Below are 9,285 nucleotides of genomic sequence, written 5' to 3' on the forward strand. Positions count from 1 at the left end.
ACAGATATGATCTGTGGTGTTTTATGTAAGCTTGTATGTCAGATTGTAATGCTCATCAGAGAAAACCAAAATATAGTCTTTTTATTATTTTTTAATTTATTCATCCATCCATCCATCTTCAACCGCTTATCCGAGGCCAGGTCGCAGGGGCAGCAGCCTAAGCAAATTTATTCAATTTTACTATAATGATGTATCAGTCACAGTCTTATAATACACGTTCTTTTCTAAGAAGGTTATACTTAGTGCATGTGTGAGTATATGTACAGTGAACTGGCTTTACACACCATGTGTCCTTTTAAACCAGATTAACTCAGTGTGTGTGTGTACAGTGAACTGGCTTTACACACCATGTGTCCTTTTAAACCAGATTTACTCACTGTGTGTGTGTACAGTAGACTGGCTTTACACACCATGTGTCCCTTCAGAACAGACTATACTTTGTGTATATGTATGATGACATCACTGACCTTGTACACCAGACTGTCCTTATAGACCGAGCTACAGAAAAGTCTCTACAAACCACCAGAATGTCTGAAAAAATAGCCTTTTTTATATCTCAGTCGAGCAAAGAAAATGTTTAAATTTTAAGTTGTGTATAGGTTTGCTGATTTTTTTCATGATTTTTGATATGCATATTGTAGCTCTAGCACCTCTGGAACCCGGTGTCCCCATAGCCCTATGTCCAGTCTGATTTGCCAAAAATTTCAGAAATTGTCCCTCTAACCCAAGAAACGGGTATGTGTGTGTGTGTGTGTGTGTGTGTGTGTGTGTGTGTTTGTTTATAAAGAAGTGCAACAGTACATGTGCTTAAGTACTATATTAAAACTGTGCGCACGCCAATTTTCCAAATCTAGTTACTTTTAAGTAAAAGTCAGTTAGCCAGTGAACATTAACATGAACAAAAGCTTGAATCAATGTAGCCTTTTAAATTATTGCTACATATTACCTTTTATTTTTTTCTAAATAATTTAGAGAAAATAAATATTAACCCAAAAAATGGATTAGCTGAGACTTTAAGAAAAACATTCTCTCTTTAGCTTTGCTCTTTGGTGCAGGAAATAATGCAGGAGGACTAGATTTTGACAGAGCATCATACTATAAAAAACTGTCTTCATGCTGTCTTCCCTATATACTGTTTTTAAAGCAGTGACATCACCCATTTCATAGCATGCTTGGATAACTGACGCTGTGAATCAAATAAATCTGAAGCTGAAAAGACCAGTGAGGGGAGTTCTGTTTCCAGTTCGGATCCGGATTTTGTTTGTGAGGTAGATGAGCTAATCTGGAGAGGGAGGTGGTTCCAGATGTTCAAAGCTCCAACTTAGTTAGTTGTAAGATATTGGAATTACTAAAACCTGCTGTTTTATGCAACTACAGTAACCATATGTGAATGTGATAAAGGCACGAAAGGCCTTCTCAGGGTTGTTGATTCAAAAATGTTTTAGCTTTTGTTAAAAGTCTCAATTGCTTTAAAAATGTTAACTACTGTTAAAACAAGCATTAACAACTGATTTTATCTGTAGGTCACATTATCTGAGGTTTAAAATACAATGCCAGAGACCCATGGTATGAAGAAATATTGGGATGTTTGCTGATGAATCACTAAAACAATAGGTTTAACTGGAAAGCTTCACATGGGAATCCATGGGGATGGACTCACCTTTGAGACCAGCCTCAAGCAGCTAGTATATAGGAACAGCCGATACAAGCACTTGGTTATGATTTTCTCTTCTAAAATGAGATCATCTACTCTTGTGATAATACTGATATTTGTTACTCGTAAAAAAAGAAGAGCGATTGTCACAACTAATGCATGAGCATGGAACTGTTCATATGCAAGGATGGTTGAACTCACAAATCTGATTTGCAATTTTAAAAATAATGGCAGCCTTTACAGACTACAGTTAAATAGGCCTAAGGACCTAACATTAAATTGGTAGTGACTGGTGCAAATACATCGAGTAACCTTCACAGCAAAATGAAATTTGTGTCTAAAGACAAGCGACCAGGTGGAATTAATTTCTAACTGTTTGGGTTTAAACCAGTAAAACCAAGCAGACAGGAAAAAATTCACATTAATATGAGTAGTTAAAAGATTTTGGCTCCGTTTTGGCGAGCGGAGGAACTTTTTGGTCATTGGAAGCGTGAAGCACAGCTGTACAGACTTCTGCTTGTTAAGTCGGACATTTGGGTGCAGAGGTCTTAAGTGAGCAGTAATGTTATGTGCGTTCCAAGAACTTTCACACACAATGCTATAAATCTGTCTCAGTTTAATGGGATGATTAATGCCTTTCAGACTGCTGAATGAAACATGAGGTAATGTGACTCCCCGATCCCCAGTCAAAACATGCCCAACATGAGGGCAACCCACATCCTGCCATGAAGAGGGACATTTGGCATGTTGTGTTGATTTTCGAACCACAGAGTAAGACCTGCATTTTTAACACCAGAAACAAAGACTGCACATTTTATGTTTACTGTGTGACGATTAGGATTCATTTAAGACTGTATGTTTTTCAAAGCTCAGTGGAATGGAGTGGCTAAGCAGGAGACTGGTACAGTGGTACAGGAAACGGTAACTTAACTGAGGGACTTAACAGTACCAAACTGATAAAAGACGCCCTAAACAGGATATTAAACAGCTAATAAACATTTAGAGGCATGTATGTTTCCCTTTAAATCTTTCCCAGGCATCTTGAGGAAAGTGATTGAATTTCCACGGGCTGTTGAATGCGCGCTGTTGACCACATCTAATGCCAGTGAGTCATGTGAAGGTGAGGTAATAACATCATGTCAATTACACTGGTAATTTGGGGTGGCATGAGGGACTCCAGAGTGGCACACACAAATCAAGTGTGACGGAAGCATTCATGCATAAAATGCAGCAAATTTCTCTAATCTTTAACGTGTGCTTTGAAGAAACCCCAGAATCCTTTGAACGCTGTATTAAATATCCAAATGATAAGATTAAATGATGAATTTAGACTTCGTTTGCCTGATTTTTGGCTTCGGTGGTTAATGTGGTTTCGGGTGAATGTCAGCGGCTGAATAATTATGCGGGCAGGTGCTGAGATTTCTGGCTTTCATTTTCTAGCCTGGAACAAAAAGTCCACAGTGAGTGGAGTTTAAACAAAGTTCTCCACACACTGACTCTGTTTTCTTTTCTTTTACTTTCAGGTTCAAAACCTTTTTGGACAAAGGCACAATGTTTGTACTTATGGAATTACAGGCACTTTTTTACACACTTTCTCAGAGGCTCAAAAGCAGGTGGACAAACCGATATATATTTACATGCAAGGATTGTTTTTAGTACCTCATTTAATATTTAATAACTTCCTGCACACATCTAGAACCCATGCAAGCAACCAAATGCTGAGTTTCCTCCTTTAAGATGATGTACCAGGTCTTTACTGCAGCAGCTTTTTGTGTGTCTCTCTGCTTCAGTAACTGAAAAGCACAATCTATTCTATTGAGAGCTGGTGACTGACTTGTTCATTAAACAATATCCCATTTCTTTGCTTTGAGAAACTGTCGGCTTGTCTTTGCAGTAAGCTTTGGGCCATTTGCACTTTGAAGGACTGCCAGGTTTGCAGCATTTGGCTGAATCTGAGCAGAGCATAGTCCTGTGCACTTCATCCTTCTACATCTATCAATAATGACCCCATTTCACCAGGAGACTTACATGCCCAAAGAATAACATGATTCCAAAGGTTTAATAGATGTGGTATGATTCAGCTCATGAGCTGTTCCTTTCCTTTTCCATACTTTCCTTTTCCCATCATTCTGGTACAAGTTGATCTTGGTTTCATTTGACCAAAGAATTTTTTCCTGAAATCTGCACATCCTTTTAGATGTTTTTCAGTCTAGTCCAATCTAATCTGGTCTTACTTTCCTCAAGTGTAACAAGTGGTTTGCATGTTCTAAACACGTTTTTTCCCCCCAAGTCATTCCTGTTTGTTGATTTTAGACTTTGACAGTCTGTCGCTTATCTTCTCAAGAGTGTTCCTGACTTGTTTAAATGGTGTGAAGAAATTTTTCTTAACCTAGGAAAAAGTTGATGATCACTCACTTTAGTTTTCTCCCATGGTTTTTCAGGCCTTCTGGTTTTGCTGAGCTGCCCCATCCTTTCTTCTTTGTAACAATGCACCAGTTTGCACCATAAGCCATATAATTGTTTGTAACTTGAATTTGAAAAATATAACCTTTAAAGTTTATAAGATTTTTTATGAATTAATAATTTTTAAAAGCTACATGCTACACAGAACTAAATAATTCATATAGAGTAGAGGAGGGCTATATGGGATAAATGATAAATATTTTTATTATCCAGGTTTTTTAAGGATTAGATACTAGCAGCAGTCAAAAACAGAACAGCAAAAATATCAATATATAAACAGAGGTGTACATTGGGGAATATAGACACAAAAATAACTACAAGCAGTAACATTAATACAATTAATTAAAGGGATAGTTACATAAAAAACACAATTTACATGAATGTTTAAGGACTCTGTAGGACTTGTATGTATTTTTGCCTTTTTAGTTTTTAATTTCAGCTTCTGTCTTCATGGCTCCGGTGTCAAAATTTAATTGCTGCTGTTCCAAAATGTTGCCAACAGAGGTCACTAAAAGTTGCAGATTTAAATGACGCCTTAAAAGTGAATGCAGTACAATTCCCAGATCAAATCGGCTGTATTCTGCTGGTGCTGTTTCAGCTTCGCTTTCAGTGCATGTTCACCGGGAAGCATTTTGGAGCTTTGTGGCCATAGAGAACATTAAATGATATGGATAAGGATTCCAACACTGCAGAAGAAACTCTCAGTCAAGGACACATATATGGCAGAGGATTTCGATTGTAGCTCCTTATTATTAGTCAGCCGGCTATAAATGTCAGTTTAAGAGCAACCAGCTTGTATCCAGATGGACTGCTGCATGTGCCAATCTCCGGCCAACGCATGAAAGGCCTCAATGTGATCTAGATCACTTCAAAATGATAAATCAAAGTAAGGATAGGGAGGCACAGCATATCCTTGAGAGATTATTTTATTTAATTGAGTAAACATTGCAAAACCACTGTGAAAAAAAGCTTTATTTCTGACAACTTAAGCATATCTTAGCTGATGTTTCCAGAACAATGGTGTATATAAAACCAGGCCACACTGGTTATTCAGGGTATTTGTTGTATACGCTGTAAACCTGAGGATCCACATCCATGTGCATATGTGTTTATACTCCACTTTGAAATTAGTTATCATTAGCTCATTATTTAGTTATTATTAATCTCTGGCTCTCTTACACACCGAGTCTTTTGTCCTGTCTCCTTCACCCCCAACCAATCACCAATAAGATGGCTGAGCCGAGTTCTGCCAGGCTCAGGGAGGGGCCTGGTTAAAAGAGGTTTTTTCCTTCCCACTGTCGCCAAGTGTTTGCTCATAGATGGCCATCTTTTTGTTGAGGTTTTTTCCATCATTCAGCTAATTTAATGCTATTCGTTTGGGGGAAATGGTAGTAACTTTGTCTGAGTTTGTGTGTTTTCCCTGTGCCTGCATGGCTTCTCTCCAGACACTCCAGCTTCTTCCCACAGCACATGTTTTCCCACAAAACATGCATGTTAAGTGGTGATTTTAAATTGTGTGGATGTGAAGTGGTTGTTTGCTATGATGGACTGGGAAATTGCCCAGGCTGTATCCACTCTCTTGGCCAAAATCACCTGGGAGCGCATCCAAAGTACTTTCAGGTCAGGTAATTCCATTCAAAATGCTCAACAGAAGGTAACAATGCAAACAAGGTTGAGATGTCCAGTTCAGTGACTTTGATTAGCAGAAATAAAGCCTGTCAGCTACCATGTGCTACTGCTGTTTGTCTTGGCACATAAAAGCATGAGTTATAACATCTTGATGAAATGTAAACATATTTGTAAGTATTCTTTTCTTTCTCCTACAAAAACCTTTATCTAGGAGTGTATTAAAAAAATTAACAAGAAATGCAGTGAGCAGCTGTGTAACATTTGAACATATTTTAAGTCATTTGAGCTGAAAATAGATTCCTGGATCTCTTGTATGCTCTGCTCTAGAATGAGACTGTGAGATTACTCAAGTGAGCTGTTTAAAAACCAGAATCCATACAAGAAGTGAAATGCGGTGGTGGAATAGGTTATGCAGCCAGGAGAGTGTGGTTTTAAGTCTGTGAAGCCAAGAGTCAGAAGTGACTCATTTTTAGCTCATATGAAGTACCTGCATATGTTTGTCCTCATGTAATGATAAGACTTTTCAAATTCTGGCTTATTTAAAAAGAAAAAAAAAAAAAAAAAAAAACTTTTTTTGAATTTTGCTCACTACAGTTTTAAGCAACTGTACCATTTTTTTTTCCTTCATTGAAAAACTTTCTATTAAGAGGTCAGGCTATGTGGATGTGTTGTTTTGTAAGTTTTTTTTCTTGTTTTTATTTAGGGTCACCAACAGCTGCAGTCACGGAGTGACAGGGTGAGCAGCTACAGAGGCTGTAGTACACAGCCACATTGTCGTGGGCTGTTAACCAGCATGTGTTGTAAATGAAGGGCCCAAATGGCACTCATTAGTGGTCCCTCCCCACACCAGCCATCACATGAGAGGGGTTTTAAGACCCCCTCCTTCTTCTCCAAGGAGACAAACAAGCCCAGTACAAGCCTCGTGATGCATGGGGTGGCATTCTTCACTGACATTTCACTCAGATCTCCAAACCGAACTGCATCTCCTGACAGACCGTGAAAGTCCGTCTCAGCTTTGCCAGAACTGTTGCTCTAATACCAGAGTTAGGAAGGAGGGTTTTATTTTTCTGATGCTAGCTGTCAAGCCAGGCTTATTACAGCTCATCGTGTTTTACTCAGAATTACAAATGTATCTGCTTGCACAAATGCGGTTTCTGAGGTTTGTGATGGTCTGAGGCCAGCAGCGTCTGTATCTCCTGGGTATTATGGTCTGCTGTTGTGGAAACAGAAATCCAAACTGAATGCTCTGTTCTTCTCAGAATTTTCAAATAAAACAAAAAAGAAAACTAAAAGAAGGACAGAAAACCACGAGTCACATCAAAGAGTTGTGCTATTCAAAAGACAATACCAGAGTTTGTTACTATGAATCTTTCTACCTTTTAGAGGATGCGGCAGTGTCTTGTGTTCTTTATTTGTATATTTTGCTGTGCAAAACCCCCCAACAAATGCAATTGCTGTAATTTTGCAAGCCTTTCTTGTTATGAAAAGCATATTGTTGTATTGCACTGATGTGTGACAATTTATTTGCAAAAGCAAAGTCATTTGACAAGTTTACTTTGCATCGTCGCATAATACAGGTCAGTGATGAAAGCTGCAAGATCACACACACACACACACACACACACACACACACACACACACACACACACACACACACACACACACACACACACACACAAACACACACACACACACACAGACTTGCTTTTTCCCTGTCGTCACACACCTTGCAAAATACCCTCTGTCAGAATTAGATAATTGCTGTTGGTTTTAAGAGGCTGCACTGTAAGTGGAGCTGATCCTTTTTATTTTAATTATAGTTTGTATTGTATTTGGATTTGTTTTTCATTTCAATGTGAAGGTTTGAACTCAAACTGGTAGTAATTATTGCTGTCTGGGATATAAAAGTTAAAAGTGCAGTATTGCTCTTTTTTAAATGTACAGTAGAATAATGAAAATTAAAATATGAGAATAAAACATTCAAGCAAAGTAATAGGAGTGTTTGAGTAAATCTATTTTGTTATAGGGAACTACAGTTTACACAGTCTTCTCATAGATTGGATTTTTTTTATGTAATCTATGAATCTACAATTCTTTTTGAAACCAGGAGTCACCCCTGTTGGCCATTAGGAAAAATGAAGATTTAAGACACTCTCTTAAACTTCTCTGAAGATAAATGTTATTCCTTATACAAGTTTTAAATATACTGACATGTGTGGTCAGATAAAAATGGCAAGTTGACAAAAAAGGTTTATTAGGCCTTTAGTTGGGGCCAGTTTGGATGATTACATGGCTGATGAAGTAACAGCAAAAGATCATCAAGAAAAAACTAGATTAAGAATATTAAGACTACTAGGAAGTTATCTAAGCCACAAACATTACTTCACTAATCATATAGCATCCACCTATGGGACCAAAGACAGTTGAAAGCTGCCCAATAGTTGTCAGACCAGGACGCAGAGAGGACAGGTTAATGTTTTTGATGGGAGGCTAACAAGTGACTAAAGGAACAGAAAATAGATATAGAACAGCAAAAGAGAGGCACAGAGCACTCCGAGAATCCTCAATGGAAATCTTTTGAAACTAAAAGACTGTGGACTGTGGGAGCAGTAAAACTTTGGGAAACTGGTGATTCTATACATGGAGTTTTTATAGATCAGTGACCACTGAAATTTTGATTAAATTATATTATCATTTATAATAACCAAAGTGAAATGATTTAATAAATCACTGCCGAAGACTACATTAGTAGTCTTCAGGAAGAGTTCTCCAGAATTCTTGAAGGACATTAAAAGTTCTTGTTGGATGTCGGCTTCCTTTTGTTCCACTCACTGACAAAATGATACTACACAGCTTGGAGGCCAATCCAAGACTGTTTTTTTTCTATCCATGTATCCCTTTACTCCATTGGCAGTGTGTTTGTGATCATTATCATGCTGAAAAGTGAAGCCGTTGCCAATCACATGCTTCCCAGATGATATTGAGTTGTCAGTCACAATCTGACCTTACTGTTGTGCATTCATAATTTCATCAATTTGGCAAAATCTCCGAAACCACCCCCCACCCATCACCTTCACTCAATACCAGGTTGAGATGCAAATGAGGAGACTTCACTCAGGCAAGTCTGCTGGACCAGACGGAGTGAGTCCCCTCGTCCTCAAGACCTGTGCCCCCCAGCTGTGTGGAGTCTTTCATAAACTGTTTATGCTGAGTCTGCAGAGGGTCCCAGTGGTGTGGAAGACATCATGCCTTGTCCCTGTACCAAAGACGCCACGTCCCAGTGGTCCCCAGGATTACAGGCCCGTGGCACTGACCTCCCACATCATGAAGACCCTGGAAAGGCTCATCCTGGACCAGCTGCGATCCCCTTCAGTTCGCTTATCAGCCTCGTCTCGGAACTGAGGACGCCATCATCTACCTGCTCAATCGTGTCTACACCCATCTGGACCAGCCGGCGAGCACTGTGAGGGTCATGTTTTTTGACTTTTCTAGTGCTTTCAATACCATCAGGCCGACCCTCCTGGGTGATTAGTTAGCAG

The sequence above is a fragment of the Maylandia zebra genome, linkage group LG12 (assembly GCF_041146795.1).
Source record: "Maylandia zebra isolate NMK-2024a linkage group LG12, Mzebra_GT3a, whole genome shotgun sequence".
In the NCBI taxonomy this organism is placed as follows: Eukaryota; Metazoa; Chordata; class Actinopteri; order Cichliformes; family Cichlidae; genus Maylandia; species Maylandia zebra.